Source organism: Stegodyphus dumicola, chromosome X2 (genome assembly GCF_044657685.1).
Source record: "Stegodyphus dumicola isolate Sdum_Otavi_A_Nest chromosome X2, ASM4465768v1".
Taxonomy (NCBI): Eukaryota; Metazoa; Arthropoda; class Arachnida; order Araneae; family Eresidae; genus Stegodyphus; species Stegodyphus dumicola.
The window spans coordinates 121,766,713-121,785,688 of NC_140781.1; the positions used below are offsets into that span (position 1 = coordinate 121,766,713).

Sequence of the window (18,976 nt, forward strand, 5' to 3'; positions counted from 1 at the left end):
GTTGAAACCTTGGAACCTTGTGCCACGAGCCCTAAACCAGATTCTGTGACGTAGCAGTGACTGGTTGCCTTGGCAACGGAGCTCGGCTTTAACCACTTATGTCCTTTACGCCCTCGTCTGAACGGGGCCTGAGAGGGCATGCCTTCATGAAGGATTTCTAGTCACTTTTATTGCATATTACACATAGAGGAACCATGAAGATGTCAAAGAACAAAGCAATATGCTCCCCTGATGAAAATTTAACCAATACTAAGATGACAACTACTTCAACAAAAGGACACCAATACTATGACACAGCTACATGGATTATTCGATGAGTAAATTAAAGTTTTTCACTGTGATTCTAGAAGTGGTTTTGAATCGTAACATTCAGTGATTATTGAGACAACAATTCTACAGGTACAGCTACCTATCAATTCTTTTTCTTTACATTCTTAAGGCTGCTGCACAGCCACAAAGAAAATATATTTTGATATTCCATGAAGCACTTCCCATTGTAAGTCCTCTTTATTGGACTGACTATAAAAGAACCATACATTGAGAATTGAGGCTGGGGTTGCACATTTAAAATGAATTGTTGAATTTCTGTCAAGGTACCAGCTGCTGTATCTGGCCTTGCATTTTCCTGCAAAAGAATGTCTTGAGACAGCACTCCAAGTCAATCACCTTCAATCTTCTTCCTCAAATGTTCCAGTTTTTTGCAGTGGTGACCACTATTCAATGCAGTGCTTTCTAAAAACCAATATATAAGAATAGGCCTCTGAACAAAGAAAAGAGACAACAAAGAAATCTCAAGGGTGAATAAGTTTTGTGACGGCTGAATTCATCACTGTACTCATTCACATTTGAAGGTGAAATGCTTATTTGAGAATAGCAAAGATGGCATAGACAAATATATCAATAAACACAACAGGTTTTTCTTTATGTCTACACACACAAAAAGCACAGGCTCAATCCACTTATTATCCATAAATTCTTATACTAATGTTCTGCAGCATTAGTCACTTAGCTCCTAGTCAGTATATAGTAAAGCTGTGTTAGAACTTCATTAAGGATCAATATATTCCACCTAATTTAATCACTAAACTAAAAGCACAGGCTCAATCCACTTATTTATCCATCAATTCTTATACTAATGTTCTGCAGCATTAGTCACTTAGTTCCTAGTCAGTATATAGTACAGCTGTGTTAGAACTTCATTAAGAATCAATATATTCCACCTAATTTAATCACTAAACTAAGTCTCTTCTATTCATCTTAATTCGATACATCGCACTTTCCTATCTAGATATAAAATACGTGGTTACAGACTGCAGAAAAATATAGTGGACAAAATGCATAGTGGAGAAATAAGATGGGAATAAACATCATTATAGAAAGATAAGTGAGGAGAAAACTTTGCAGTATAAAGCATTGCAGCATAAAACACAGGCATAGAAAATAAAGTGGTGTCAAATTTTTGCAATTTGAAAACATCATCGTGCAATAGATGATGTTAAAAAATAAAGCAGTTACAAAACATCATCATGCAATATAGGATGTTAAAAAATAAAGCAGTTACAAAACATCACAGAAATATGTATTTATTCAGCTCAGATGCTCAGTCAGAAAAAAATAATGGACATAGGGTGCCATCTACTGGTCTCTAAATAATGTTCCAGCTTAAAATGTAGATATGCACTGCCCATCCCCTGAAATCCTTCTCCAGCAATGCATGGGTTGGATGCCGAGTTGTGAGAGATGTTTGTAGCCCATGTTGTGACTTTTCATGGTAGAGGGCACTGTTGCACCAAAAGAAAATACTCTCTGTGTTTAAATTATGTAATTGTTGGTGCGCCGTTGTGTTGCCGCTGTATTACTTACTGTGTTGGGATGTTATGGATGACTTACTGTGTTGGGATGTTATGGATGGATTACTATGTTGGGTGTATGTTGGGATGAGTCAATAGTTATGTTGAAAATTTGCTTGTATAGAATATTTTGTGATTGTTGAAGTAGTAAACTTGTTTGATATTGATTTTGTTTTGGTAAAAATTTGAAACGTTTGTATTCATATTTACTGAATGTTTGCATTGATTTGAAGGTTCGAATGTATTTGCAAGCAAGACTCTGTTGTATTTTCTTAGGGTTAGAATTTGTTGTTAATGCTTTAAGTGTGACTTGTTGTTGAAAATTACAGTTTGTTTTGTTAGAATTCTAGAATTAGAATTTATTGTTAAAGTACTAAGAGTGACACACACCGAGAACAAACTTTAAAGTTAGTGGAAAAAATAAACAAATATTTGAATGAATCAGATATTTACATAGATGTATGTGATTCATATTTAGAACAGTTGAAGAGTAAAATTGAAATTGCTAACATACTAAATAGTGACACTGATGAATTATTGAAGGAAGAATGCAAAATTACCAGGGTAGATGAATATAACGAAAAAAATGATACCAGTTAAAGTTACAAAACTGAATTAAATAAATTGGAAAAGTTTCGTATCAGTCAGCTGGACAAATATTACTCACAGAAAAGGTTCACATAGAAAATAAAACTGTGCATTTAGAAAACAGAACTAAACTCCCTACACTTTCTCTTCCTTGATTCTACGGAAAGCCTTCAGAATATCTGAATTTTTGGAATCAGTTTGATTCTGCACATAATAATTCTAATTTAACTGAGGTTGCCAAATTTTGCTGTTTATAGTTAATATTAGGTGTTAGGGCCCTTGCTAGCATTAAAGGATTTTCAATTACTCCAGAAAACTAAAAGCAGGCTATTAAGTTAATTTATGACACATTTGAACAAAGAGACATTTTAATAAATGCTCACTTATGAAATTTATTAAATTCGACTCCTGTAAAAAATGCTTCTACCATTCAGGCTCTTCGCAACCCTTACTTTGAAGGCCAAACTCAAATTAAATGCTTAGAGGAATTGAATGTCAAATTGGAAACATCCACAACAATACTGACTAACATAATACTAAAAAATCTGCCAGGAGAATTGGCTCTGTATAGTGTTGAATTTTCCAAACAAAACATAAATAATTGTCAAGATTTACAGGAATTGATGAAGCTTTTACATAATGCCATCAGTGCAAGAGAAAAAGTGTTCTGTATTCATTCCAATATTATATTTCATTCTAACCAGCACAAACAAATTTTCGAAACCAGAAATGAAACTTTCCTCCGAGTTATCAACATGCGTCAACAACAGAACTTATGGCGAAAACTTCTTGTTTGCTTATTCTGCAGTCAAGGTCACTGTAAGAGTGAATGAGAAACTATGTGCAACAAAAAAGGGATACATTAATTAAGGAAAAGAGATGTCTGTTGTGTTGCAACACAAACAGTTTTGTGAAAAAATGTAATGCTAAACAGTATACATTCTGGCAGACATGCCAAAGCTATTTATTATAAATTTGAAAATTCTAGCAAATATAAATCCAATTCGAATCCAGAAGATGATAAACCAAAGTAAAAGGAAATTCAGCCTACTATTTTGAATTCAGTTGTAAATGATAGGAATGTGATTTTATTGCAGTGTGTCAGGACAGAAATTGTTGGTCGTAAATCATCAGGTATAGTTATTGCAATGTTTGATAACAGGAGTGAAAAAAGTTTTATTAAAAGAAATGTATCTATAAAGTTGGGATTAAAATGTCTAGGGTCAGAAACATTAAAGATTTATTTGTTTGGAGCAAAGGATACTTGGTTGCAAACTTATCGCAGATTGGAAGCGAGATTGTGAAATATTTTGGACAGAAATGAAGACGTAATACAAGCATTTAACCGCTTAACTGCCGCAGGCGTATATATACGCCTTGCTCAGCCGATGCATTAACTGTCATACGCCATTCCAAACTATCAATTGCTTTGCGCTGCTACCCGTAAAATTATTCGCAAACATTTGGAATGTAACACCACAATGCCCTTGACAAAGTATGCGAAGGAGGATACTATTTCAGAGAAGTGTGGAGAGAAATTGCAGAGAGGGGTGTGTCTAAAGCGTTGAAAGTAATGACTGTGCGGTATTGGTTGGTGTTGTTTGAGTAAAACGTATTTTTTTAAATTTTGTGTCCTCCGGTTTCACTTACTTTTTGTAGTAGGTTCTAGGAATAAAGAAAGATATAATGAATGTTTCAAACTCATTTATCTTTTCTGAATTATTTTTTGATGAACTGCTTGTGCTTCATATTGCTACTGAAACTAACCATTTTGTAGATGAGTATATGAACCAACACTTTGAAAACGAAAAATAAAGAACAAAATTCTGGCATTCAACCAGTTCAGATGAAATATATGTTTTCTTAGGCATCCTGATTTCACAAGGTATAACACTGAAACCTGATATTACACTTTACTGGTCTAAAAATGAATTGATCGAAACTCCATTTTAGGGATCTTTTTTATTATAAAAACATCATTTTTATTATACTTACATCTTTTCATTACACTTTTACTCAAAACATTAAATTTTGTGCATTCATTTTTTTCTTTTATTCTTTATTTTGAGAAAGTAAACAGTTTTTAGAAAGTAAAACTTGCACTTATTTTCCCCGTAATACATCGCATAACTTCGCGCACCTGTGTTAGAAACTGTGGCACTGGAAAATGAATCTTGTACGTTTTCGGCGGCAGTTAAGAGGTCAAAACAGATGAATTTTTTAGGGCTATGATTAATTTGCCAAATGGGAGTATCATAGCTGAAATGGAAGCCATGGGATTCACTTTAATGTGTGGATATAATCAAGCATCTGATGACGATAAAATTTCATTTTTAATAGGTTCAGACTTTTATTAGAATTTAACAAAAGGTTTTGAAAGGTTAAATACATAATTGGTAGCTGTAAATACTGAACTTGGATGGTCCTTGCAAGGAAATTGTGTTGGTTTGAGTAAGACTGCTGCTGTAAACTTAGTGTTGGGTGATCAAAGCACTGTGTCAGCTGAACTCGGGCATTTCGGGGAAGTGGAAAGTTTAGGTATTACAAACAAAGAAACGGAGTGTTTGACTTTAATGCAACAAGAAATACTCGAGGAATTTAATAACTATTGGTTTCTTAGATGGAAGATATTATGTAAAGTTGTCATGGAAATCAGGTATGCAGGAGAAATAAGAGAATCATAGAGAAGTGGCTTGGAAATGTTTCGTAGGCCAGATTAGGAGATTTAGAAATGATACAGCTTTTTCTGAGAATTATAAAAAGGTAAATGATGACTATTGTTAGGAAAGTATCATTCAGATCTCATCAACCATCAGATACTGAAGTGCAATGTTCTGAAAAGTCATTCTACTCACTCAACAAGCAGTTATTCACGAGGGCACATCTACTAGTCAACTTAGAATCGTGTCTGATGGTTCTTCTCATGAAGGACAATTTTCAATTAATGACTGTTTATTTAAAGGAGATAATTTATATCCAAATCTATTTGATATGATTTTTAATGTTTTCACAAAGTATAATCGCCTTTACGGCCAATATAAAGCAAGCACATTGTTGCATTCTACGGGTTCGTCGTTTTGGAGTGATTGACTACAACACTTGATGAAGTATCAACACACAATTTATTTACCAGTATTACTGAGGACAATTTAAAAAACACATTTACAGCCATAGGAAATGCTGAAACAATCCGCAACACAACCTTCAGGCTACAACAGTGAAAATAACTTGACGGCAAAACACTAAAGTACAGCTCCTGACTCGGTTCGGTCATTCTAGGAACTCAACGTACTCTCAAAACTACGCTAAAACCCGTGACACACTCGACGATACATTAGATAGCCTTAACGAAGCACACTCTTAATGCACTCTTGGGATACACTGACACACACACCTACTCTACATACAGGCAGGGTTTATATGGCTTTTGGTTTGCCTTTGAGAACAGTCTGGGACAAACTGGTGTAAGTATTCATTCTAGAAGGTTCTCTGTCCATCTATGGCATATCGCCAAATGGGAGATTTTGTACCAAATATAAGCCCGTGACACACTCGACGATACATTAGATAGCCTTAACGAAGCACACTCTTAATGCACTCTTGGGATACACTGACACACACACCTACTCTACATACAGGCAGGGTTTATATGGCTTTTGGTTTGCCTTTGAGAACAGTCTGGGACAAACTGGTGTAAGTATTCATTCTAGAAGGTTCTCTGTCCATCTATGGCATATCGCCAAATGGGAGATTTTGTACCAAATATAGCAACCTTGCCTTTCCTTGCCATTTTCTCACAACCGTTAACCTGCTTTACAGGGCAGCTATCTTACCGCAGCTGGACATTTTGTAACACTGCCCTCTCCCAAGGACTGCACAATCCCATGCAATAAAATTCTTAGTCAGAAACCAAATTCGATACAAACAAAACGTAATAAAACAAACAAATAACATTACTACAGAAACAAATATTTACAATATGTATACAATGTAGAAAAATTAACCACATAAAAATTTTAAATTATATAAATTAAGTTCAGAATGAATTTCAGTCTTAGGCCTTTCGTTAAGTTATGCCCGGGACAAATACTCTTTCAATGCAGTTCTCAGACGTATTTCTGTTTTGCATATCACAGTCCGAAGATTCAGTCCTTTCAGACTTTTCACCCACAGCAAGATCTGAAACAGTTTGTTCATCACTCTGTAGTTTATCTGCATCATAAGTACAGTTCACCTCGGTACTTTCAACAGTTGGTACATGCTTATTTACCTCTATTTCATGAAAACCAGAGTATCAGAGTTATGAATAGAATCAAATCCTTTACAAACAGAAGTATCCTGGTTTAGAATAAGGTTGGTCTCTGTGCAACTTGTATTAGGAGACAGAGACTTAGTTTTTGATATCAGTGTATTTTCTCTTCATACTGGAACATTCTGCTTAAGCTGTTCATCAGCTTCTCCAATCTTTGAATCACATGCATTTTCAGATGGTTCAATACTTGCTGACTGTGACTTCGTAACCCCACTATCAGCTTCTACCAACTTAACAGTCACATTTTAATTTTCTTCCACTTTGACTTCAGGGACTTGAGAATCAAAAGCTTCTTTCCCATGTTTTATTTCTTCGTGTTTTTGTTCTTTTTCTTTAATTCTGTTAGATGTTTCCTCCACCATTTCAGACACTTCACCAGCTATTTTATTTATTTCTTCATCCTTTGATTCTACAGTTGACACTACTGTCATTTTGACATGTTCTATTTTTGATCCAATTTTTTCTTTAACACTTGGCATGAGGGTATACTTCGCCACAAACTTACGCGTGCACCGGGCAATTTTTCATGAATAGCGCTGAAGTATGGTTATTCAGGAAAATCACAGTAAATCGAAAACTACTTCGTTTTTATGAACGAAACTTTTTTATTTTACACTTACATATATACTGTATGATTATTTAACAACAAAAAAAGAAAAACGATATTTTTACGAAATCACAAAAATAAACGATTTTTAAAATTTTACAATGTATTAAAAAATATTTTTTCATAACAAGTACAAATAGAACTGATAACACGTTAATAGTGCTTTACGATATAGTACCGTTCAAATCATTTTCCTCTATGAAGAGGAACACGACAGAAACTACATATGAAACACACTTTTATGACTGCGCACACGCGACATTGTGTTAGTGGATTTTTCTTCTTCCTGGCACCAACAATTTTCTCCAATACGTGTTTGCGCATATCCATGGACAATCTTCCAGGAGGGTCACGTTTTGATATAATTTGCTCTGGTTCTTTAGTGCTGATTTCAGGTATTTCATCAGTAACCCAATGTTGTGTGATGTCGTGCAAAAGTTTCTTGTATTCTATTTTTTGCGTCTTTGTCGAATTGTATACTACATATGCATTGAAAAATGCACAATTCATCATATACATAGCTAAGCACTTTGTCCACTACATATGCATTGAAAAATGCACAATTCATCATATACATTGTAAGGATCTTAAGTTTTACTAACGTTTATTTTATTTTAAATCTTTACTATCACTTATTTTCTACTTCCGGCCAGAATTAAAAGCTTTAACTTATTTATGCAAATTTGTCTTGCGAACACCAAGTACTTAAGTTGTGGCTTTTTGCCAAGCAAGAGAGAGGAAGGAGTGGTTAGGAGCAGGCCGTTTGCCATAGCAGTTTTACTCGGTTGCTGGTTGCCTTCAAGGCCAGAGGTTTACTCCTCTTGATAATTTTAAACGTATCGTAGTGTTAACAGTTCTCTGTACTACATACAGCCTTTCTGTTAATATACAGCCAATCTTCAAGTACACACTTGTTTATTAATCCAAAGTTAGTTTAGTTAGAATTTAGTTAATATTTTTATATTCTTACGTTCAGACCACAAGTGGTTGATCTCTGTATTCCGAAGTCCGGAAATTATTGTAAAGAGAGAAAAATAAAGGGTTTCGTATACCCTTCCTGTGTATCTTGTCTACTTCCCACATTTTATTGAACATAGCTTTAGTAAGCTCCCTGTTCCGAGTCAGGTCATTTAATGTTCCCAAAGCAAGTAAGGAGAAATACTAGAACCTGATAACATAGCTAAGCGCTTTGTCCACTTTACTGTTTTACGCAAAATACTATAATAGGACAAACACTGATCGGCCCGATTTACTCCTTTCACGTACTTGTTGAAGTTGATCAAAGCATTTGGCTTTATAATTTTTTGTCTCTTGATACGATCAACATTACTACTTTCTTTCATTTCCGCGGAAGAGATGAAACTGACTTCTTTCTTGGATTGCCAAACTTGTAATAATATATCATTTTTTCTTTGAAAGATTGTTTCTCCTTTTTTCAAATTAGTTTTTTTCAGGCACTCTGGTCTCTATTGTTCCTAATTGTTTTGCAAATTTGTATTTTTTTTTTTTTTTTTTTTTTTGGTAAAAGGGATTTGTGTTATTGACGCTGTTGTAGTAATTGTCCATGTACAAATGGTGGCAGACATCAGTATATGGCGAAATTACTGGGAGCATCATTTCGATCAAACGTAATCCTTGAGCTGAATAAACTTCAAAATTGTAAATATAACCAGTGTCACTTTCAGACAATATTCGTATGAGTATGCTGTATTTTATAATTTTCCCGGCAATGTAAACTCTAAAAAACCATTGTCCTCTCCAAGGTATTATGCCCTCATCTAACGATACTTGTTGTTTTGGTTTGTAAATGTTATTGAATTTTTCAACAAAATAATTTAGTATAGGCCTGACTTTGAATAATCGATCAGAATCGTCCATGATGTCTTCATTGAAGCCTTCCATATTTGGCAAAATCTATCCCTTGACATAGTTTTTGAAAAAAAAATGGTGTACTTGTGCAGACATCAGTTGACCAATAATCATCTCGGGCGTCTTTACGAACTTTCCCATGAAAATAATACGCCCCAAAAATTTCTTCATCTCCAGAATTGTAATATCTCTCCATTTCATGCTTTTGGGAGATATTTTGAACTGATTCATATTTTGATAATAATACCTGTTTGATTCCAAGACTAAATATGCAAAAAAGAATTGCCTATAAATAAATTTACTGCACCAGCTGTGGATTCAGGAACATTAGCCATGTTAGTTATCCCAGGATGACCCCAAAACTCTTTAAGGTCTGGAGGATTGTCAATCGATGACCATTCATCTGCTTCTTCATCAGAAGTTGTTTCAGAACTACTAGAAATTCTTCTTCGGACGAACACTCGAGAACGTGGAATAATGTCATCATCGTCACTTTCTTCGATATCTTGACTTTCAGAATCACTATCATACGAAAAGTCCGATAATCTGTCAGCGCATATTTCTTCATCACTATCTTTGTCACAATGGTTCATTTTATAAATTCATTTAATCAATAATAAAAAACTAAGCTTCAAATTGACAAAACACAACTTGTACGTTCTGGAAATAAGAATTCGATTGAAGACGAAATAACTCCACAAAAGACCAAGTAACTCGGACAATCATAACTTGTTGAAAGAAAAAATGCAATGTGTTGCCTAGTAACGCAAACAACACCCATATAATGTCACACATACATATAATTATACGTATTTAATAGATTTGTGGTGGTTAGTGGGTATCCACCACAAATCTACTAAATGCGTCTTTTTACATGACCCGCGCTCCAGTGACAGACTGCAAAAAACATAAAAATACATTGCCTGCATGCCAAGTGTTAAGCTCCAATTTGACTTTCTCATCTATTCCAGTCCAGCTTTTACAGCTGCTAAGAAGTCTGTCAGCTTCAATTCCTTTGCCATGGCTTTTCCTGTAGGTGGGTGTTCCGTCACAAACCCTACAGCTGACACTAGTTGTTGCATTCTACGGGTTCGCGGATTAGGAGTGATTGATGACAACACTTGATGAAGTATCAAAACAATATTTATTTGCCAGTATTAATCAGGACAGTTCTAAAAACATGTTTAGAGTCACAGAAAAATTCTGACAAGCATGCTGAAACAATCAGCAACACAGCCTTCAGGCTACAACGGTGAAGACAACTTCATGGCAAAACACTAGACTACAGCTCCCGACTCGGTTTGGTCGTTCTCGGAACTCAATATACTCTCGAGACTCACCACACTACAACTCGCAATGCACTTGATAGCCTCAACGACGCACACACTCGTGATACACTGACGACATACACTAACTCTGCATACAGGCAGGGTTTTGGTCTGCTGTCGAGAACATTTTGGGCCAAACTGGTAAGAATTCATTCCAAGATGTTGTTCTCTATCCGTCTATGACATAGTGGCAATTTTGAGCCAAATATGGCAACTCCGCTTTCCCTTGCCATTTTCTGGAAACCCTAAACCTACTTTACGGGAAAGCTATCTTACCACGACTGGGCATTTTGTAACAATATCTACAAATTTTGATCTACATTAACGATAGAAATTTTACTAGATTCTTCTGTTCATATCAAGAAATGAACTTTAGTAGAGTTTTATTGGGACTAAAACCAAGTCCATATTTATTAGCTGCAACTCTGAAATATCATTTTGATAAATGTAAACAGGAATTTCCCGACACTTGCAAATTATTGTCAAAATGGTTTCAAGTAGACGATCTAATTGGAAGTGAAGAAGACTTGAAAGTGGCTTTGAAGATTACAACTGAAAGTATGGAAATTCTTAAAAGAGGCAGCATGATATTACGGAAATGGAAAACTACATCCGAAAACTTTGTGAGCTCTGGAAAGATGGGTTTGACATGGATGAGGAAAAGAGCTCAAGTATGGGACTTGACTTGCCATCCAAGGTGTTGGGGTCTCGTTTGTCAAGAACAGAACTGCTTTGAAAAGGTTTATTTTTTGAGTAGTGGGTCATATTTATGATTCTATCACATTTCTACTTGAAGTGTATTCTTCAAGAACTATGGAGTCATGATATAAACTGTAACGACAAACTTCCATCATCACTGGATCACAAGTGGCAGTTGTGATGCAGTGAAGTCAAACACTTAGAAGATCTCCTGATTCCTAGATGTTCAAATTTGAATTGTAAATTTATTTCATTGGTAATTCATTCTTTTTAAGATTCATCTCATTTAGCCTATGAAATAGTGTTGTAGTTAAGAGCTATATCTGAAGATGGGAGAATGACTATTAAATTTATTTGTTCTAAAAGTAATGTAGCTCTTCTGAAAGGAGTTACGTAATCAAGATTCAAATTTATGGGAGCTTTATTATCCACAAGATTAGTCCATCAAGTAATTAGATGTCTTAAATTTAATACTTCTAGTTATTTTTGGACCAACTCGATGATTATGTTATTTTGGATTAAGAGACAATCAGAACAATCAATACAGAACTTCCATAAAAAATAGAAGAAATTCAATCTTTATCAGATACCAATAATTGGGCTCATTTCCCTGAGAAGGATAATCCTGCAGATACCCTGTCCAGAGGAATTTTTGCTGCAAATTTAGCTATGAGCCAGCTTTGGTGGCACGGTCTATTGGGGCTAAGCTAATTACCTGAATACTGGCTTACTGAAAGGGAGAACTTAAAATTTACATAGACTTAGAGCTAAAAACGGAATTCGAAATAACAGTGAAAAATAAATGTTTGATAGAAAATTCTAAATTTATTTTAGATTTACCGAAATATAGTTGTTTGTTAAGAATACTAAGAATAACTGCACTAGTTAAATGGTTTGTTAATAAACTTTAAAAACGACAAATGATTGCAGGTCCCCTCACAGCAGCAGATCTTCAAAATGCAGAAGTAGACTTGATACAACATGAGCAAAACATTGAGTTTAACTTAGGATTACAGAACATTAAAAATGGTAAGTCGATTCCTAAAGAATCTCTACTTTCAAATTTATCCCCATTTCTCGACAGCTGTAGTATGTTGCATATAAAAGGAAGATAAGAAGGAGCATTTACAAAGGATGAGGCTCACCCTGTGCTTCTTCATTAGTAGTCTAAATTCACAGAGTTAATTATTATTTGAGAGCATAATACAATTTTTCATGGTGGAGTGACATTTAAGCTCACCAAAATTAGCTCTAGATATTGGATTCCATGAGGTAGACAAGTTGTAAAAAAGAGTATTAGGGAATTGCTTAATTTGTCCAAAATATAAGTTGAAACCAGCTAAACAAATAACTAGTCAACTACCAAAAATATAGAATTACCATAATTTCCAGAAGAAACACTGTGGCGTTTACGTGTTTAAAACAAATTTTCAGCAGGTGCGGCGTTTAGGTGCACTAAAAATAAAATATTTCCTATGATGGTCATTGTACATAGTTTGGATGGCCTTGTCATTCTACATAGACTGGTGCTGTTCTCACACAAAAGACCACTCAGTTGCTTTTTGCGAACATTATTTTGTTTACATTCTTTCCCTTGAACGGACCTACATGCCTTATTCACCCTAAATGGGATCTCAGAACAATAACATTCTTCCCCTTTTCAAATCAGCATTCTCATCATTTTGAATTGTCTCTCTCCTCTGCCATTCGATGAATCTTCCAGGACCCATCCTCTCCCCACCCCTGCCTTTTTTGAAATTTTTTTCGAAGGCTGACACGACTCCACCTGCCTCGCAATAACGAACTCTGATGTATTTCCTCTTCAGCATGAATCGATTTTTCTTGGCATTCTGCCAGATACAGATCCCATCAGTTTGGGTACAAGTACATGTTGGATAGTTTTTAAATAAGAAGAGAGCGGAAAAATTTTTGAAAATGGCACCTAAACGGCACAGAAGTTATACTGCTGGTTTTAAGCTTAATGTAATTTCACGTGCTGAACAAATTGGAAATAGAGCAGCAGCTCGAGAGTTTGAAGTGGACGAGTTCAACATTGTATTCGACGTTGTAGAACTGAAAAAAAAAATTAAAAAATATGCCACAACAGAAACGAGCCAAAAGAAGTGGTACTGTAAAGTGGCCGAATCTAGAGGACGACATTGCAAACTGGATAAAGGAGCAATGAGGAAAGGGAATGGCAATTTCAACAGTAAAAATTCACTAACAAGCAAAATTTATAGCAAAACAAATGAACATAAATGATTTCAAAGGAGGGTCTTGCTGGTATAGCAGATTTATGAAAAGAAAAAATATTTCTGGGCGTACTAGAACAAAAGTCTGGCAACAATTACCAATGAACTGGCAGGATAAAATGGCATCTTTTCTAAAATATGTGACAGATATTGACAAAAAAACAAAAAAAAAAAAAAATTCTTCGGTTACAGATATTAAATATGGATGAATTTGCTGTAATTCCTTTTGTAAGTAAAATTTAAAATTTCCTTTTGTCATCCAAATTTAATATTTTGTTGTTGTAACATTTTTTATAATATAGGCTGAGTATTACAAATATGGACTCCTTTAGTAGGTAAATATAAGTATATTCGTGAACGTAAATATATTTTCAACATTTCTTACCTTTAATTTATTTTTGAGTTATGGTTTCATTTCATGCATTTTTCTTAACTGATATGTCATATATCAGGACATAGGTTGAGATTTTGCATCTATACGGCCCACGACGATGTCACGCACAATTTAATCTATTGCGGCATTTACGCGGATGCGGCGTTTCTGTGTAATTTTAATTTTTTGCCCGCCATTTTTCTCGAGTGCGACGTTTACACTGATGCAGCCTTTCTTCAGGAAATTACGGTACTGAAAACCCTCCTTTTACTGTAAATGGAATCGATTTTACTAGTCCAGTTTTAATAAAATCAGGAAAGGACCCACCTCAAAAAGGCTTAGGCAATATTATTTACATAGCTGTGCACATTGAATTAATCACAAATATGTCAACAAAAAATTTCATTTTGTCACTGGGGAGATTTTTTTTGCTAAGGAAGGAATTGTAAAGTTACCATTTCCGACAACGCTAAGAGCTTCAAGGCCACTAATGAAATTCACAAAGAATTTGTATAAATTATAATAGATTCAAAATGAAATGATTTCATATCAATAAATGGAATAAATTGCACCTCACGTGCCCTGGTGGGGTGGGTTTTATGAAAGGCTGATCTAAAGGGTGTCAAAATTTGCAAAAAAAAAAAGGCTCAATATTTATTTGTTTACTTTTTTATTAAGCATTTCTTTCAAAGTAAGTTGCTTCAAATTTTGTGCTAACTTTCTCTTTAATTCTAGACTTTTTGTGCCAACTTTGCCTTTAGACAGACATAATTTCTTACTCAGTTAAAAGGTTGCATTTTTTTTCAAGGTCCTGTAATTGCTGTGTCGAGAATGTTGACTTAATGCTTGGTTGTTTTTCTCATGCAAATTTAATTCAGAGGTCAATCAGCGATTAACTAACATGGTTGCTGCTGACAGAATATCTGCGGGTTGGTCAATATTGCAATTCATGAGAACAGACGCTTCACAATGACAACTCTTTCAGAGGCATTTCCACAAATTTCAAGTACTGTTTTGTTCGAAATTGTGTCTGACCGCTTGAATTATCGCAAACTGTGTTCCTGATGGGTTCCAAAAATGCTCACTGATGTTCACAAAACAAAGCGACTTGGTAGTGACCTGACATTTCTCACGCGGTACAGTGATGAGGGAGAAAACTTTTTAAACCAAATTGTGGCAGATGATGAAACTTGAGTGTGTCATTTCACACCAGAATCGAAACAACAATGGAGACACACTCATTCTCCGAAAAAAGAAAATTTCAAAGTGACAATGTCATCACAAAAAATCATGTGCACTTTCTTCTGGGATAGGAAAGGCGTTTTGCTTACTGAATTTCTTCCTAGAGGTGAAACCATTAATGCGGACTTTACAAAACTAGACTTTATAAAAATAGACTTTAGCAAAACTAAGGCGTGCCATTCAAAACAAACGAAGAGGAATGCTCAGTAAAAGAATTGTGTTGCTCCATGACAATGCTCGGCCCCATACTGCTGGTGTCACTCAATCGTTAATTCGACAGTTTCATTGGGAGCAGCTCGATCACCCGCCGTACAGCCCGGACTTGGCGCCGTCCGACTATCATTTGTTCCTGCACATGAAGTGCGAGCTTGGTGGCAAGCGCTCTGGATCTGACGATGACACGAAAATGCTGTGGAGTCGTGGTTATCGAAACTGGCAGGAAGTTTCTTTGATCATTGGCGGAAACTATGTTGAAAAATAGTTTAAGACATGTATTTTCATGTAAAAATAAAATTGGATTCGAAAAAATTGTTTTACTATTTCTTTTTTCAAAACGGTACTTAGTTTCCGAATACGCCTCGTACTTAAGGCTTATCGAGGGCCAGTGCTAGATATCTTACCACCTGATGCAGTCTTTGGAGATCCTAAATTCTGCTACCAAATGCCTCCCTAAGTTCTAAATTTTTGCCCCCCCCCCCAAATTTTATGTCCCAGTACTTTCCCTAACTTCTAAAAAATTTGTCATGTCTAAATTTTGCTGCTTGGTGCTTCTCTAAATTCCAAAAATGTTGTCTTTCTTGAATTCTGCCGTCCGGAGCAGCCATACGAGCTCTGGCACTGGTTCTGGGTTTCTGTGAATAACAAATCAGTTATTCTTAATTCAAACAGCACTAAATGTAATCTTTTGGTCTATGAGTATCATAAATAAAATCTGTTTTTAGCACGTGAAAAAAAAAATTTTGTTAAATTTTTCCTGGTTAGCATGTCTTTGTGCATTTAACATAAATCTCTAATCATCATCAAGCATAATGTCGACGTAAAAGGTTACCATACTTTTTCCTATTCAATTACCAATATAAAAAAAATTATTTCGGGATTGCTGCATGAATCATTACTCATGTTATCAATTGTTGATAAACACTTGATCAAGACATCCTCAAGTTATCAAGTGTTGTTGCGGTGATGAAATCAAAATACAGTGATTTGCCAGGTTGGCATCAGAGATATATTATATCAGCAGTATAAAATCAATGATGTTTCCATGTTAAATGTTTCGGTTTGAGATGTATGCCAAGTAGACACACAACTACGGAGCCAAATTATTGGTCACACAAATTTATGTTAAAATGACTGTTTCTTGAATAATGAGGTATAATTTAGTGCCGAAGTGAAAATAAAAATCGAAACTCCACATGTTTTATTATGGGGGGGGGGAAAGTCCAATGAGCATGCATAAAGCACACAAACAAAAAAAAGGCTGGTGATGATTTTGAAGTCCGGATCTCAGCCTTTGTACAGTATATGTTTGTGACATACAGTATTAATTTGCAATGTAATTTTCAGTATTGATTTGGGTAAATTGATTTGTAATAATATCAACATTCATTATTGATGTGTAAATTTAGTGTACTCTTCACAGAGTACGGATTGGGTGTGTTGCAACTTTTCATGGTAAATGGCACTCTTGCGCCAAAAGAAAATATTCTGTGTGTTTAATATTATGTAGCTGTTGGTGTGCCATTACATTGCTTCTGTATTACTGAGATATATCTTACTGGTATTTTCATTAAAATACAAGGTGTGGGTATTAATTTCCAGGACTGCTCTAATAACACCAGAACAAATTTGCCATAATACACTTCTGTGCTCGGCTGTATAAGTTGTGGAAACAACTTTTAAAGTCCCTTTCAGAAGGCTCTTCAATGTTGACATCACGTTGCATAACAACGCTGCCACCACATTGCGTTGCCAGTGAAGAGGTTAGTGGCCAAGCATGAGGTCGTGGAGCTGCATCATCCGCCATACTTTTTTTCGTTTCCCAAACTCAAAACTGTGATCAAAGGAACACACTTTGTGGATGTTGAAGACATCAAGAACGTGACTTTGACATTAAAGAGCAAAGAGGACTTTAATAGGTGGTTCCACAACTTATACAGCCGAGAACAGAAGTGTATTACAGCAGATGGGGATTACTTCAAAACATATTAAAAGGTTACATTTTTCACATCATCTCTTCTGATGTTATTAGAGCAGTCCAGGAAATAGCCACACCTTGTATAAACGGACAATGTAGTCATCAGCTGCTGTGTACCAAATCAAGATCAAATAATCACCGATGTAAATTAGTCAAAACCAGAGTAGCTTTCATACTAGAATCATCAAGTGTTGCACTCGCCATTCGAAGTTCGTATTATGTGGTTCATAATAGCCTGTCTGGAAAGGGTTAAAAATGTAAAAAATCATAAATCAAAATTTTTGATATACGTTGCAAATAAATAGGGATCTGAACATTAAACAATATCTAAAACTTATAGCCTCCTCAAAATGCTGTATTTCATATTTTTTGTCTAATTAAACACTTTCATAGCAACCACCTTCCCAAGATGATAATCTCTACATGTAAAAAGTATTTCTAAAAAAATAAAATATTATTTTGTGTAATCACCTCCCTAGCCAAACTTCACAGAATTCTGAATATCTGAGCTGAATAAATGCAATATTTTTGTCATTTGATATTTTCTTTATTCTTTAACATGATAATTTGCAAGATGACGTTTTCAAATTGCAAAATTTTATCAGATCGTTATACTCTAGGACGGTGCTATAGATCTGCGAAATTGTTTCTTCCTTGTGTTGTTTTATCTGTAATGTTATTAGCGACCAAGCATGTGAATTACAGATGCTACAGAAAAGTTCCATTTATTTAGAAACAGTAACAAAAAGAGAGAGAACTGAATAGACATCACAATCTATTGAAAATTCTAAAACTGTTTTCCAGCTTCTTTTAAAAATAAATGAATGTTTTCAATATAAAATTCTCCAAATAATTTTTGAAGCATACGATAAACAATACAGTAGTGCCTTGGTGCATAATACCATTGTGCTCATCTTGAAATACATTTAACATGTTATATGTTCTGTTTCGATTGGAATGTGACTTGAAATCAATGAGTCACAACCTGAGACATCTATGACTACCCCTAAGCACGCCTGTCACTACTATTGAATAAACAACCTACGGTATAACTCTGAATTTTCCCACGATTTTGTATTTTTCCACATATTATTTTTTAATTCATTACCAATGAATTTCAAGAAATGAGAAGAGTCAAGTGGTAAAGAAAATGGTTATGATTACCATGGAAGTAAAAAAGAAATTGTTGTAAAGTATGAAAATGGGAATTGACAATTCACACCATATGCAAGAATGATGGTATCTATAACAGTGAAAAACATAGATGCTATTAAATCAGCTAATATTGCCAAGGGGTGAAACTGATAACCAAATAAAGATCAGAGATATCAGTGTATGTTGAGAAACTGCTTTTGATATGGATAACAGAAGAACATTTATGTACAGGACAAATTTCACCAACTGCATTCACATTTTGCTATTAAATCGAATTAAAATAGTAATAGGGTTTTTTATAAGAATAGATTAATTATTGCACTCGTTTTTATTGAGAAAGGCTGTTGATATATGTCTAGTTCGTCCAAGGATAAGTCCACGGATCTGGAATGGATTAATGACATATACTGAATTACTACTGTATTATATAAAGTGAAACTTAAAAACACTTTGAGAAGCAGATGATTATTAAGGATAGCATAATTTTGGACATAAAAATTACAAATA

At 34.8% G+C, this 18,976-nt stretch overlaps 1 protein-coding gene across 5 annotated transcripts in view; it reads right to left on the reverse strand.

Moving 5' to 3' along the window:
• LOC146992904 (uncharacterized) overlaps positions 1 to 18,976 on the reverse strand; it is a 151,975-nt gene that overhangs the window by 59,344 nt on the left and 73,655 nt on the right. The window lies entirely within an intron of this gene.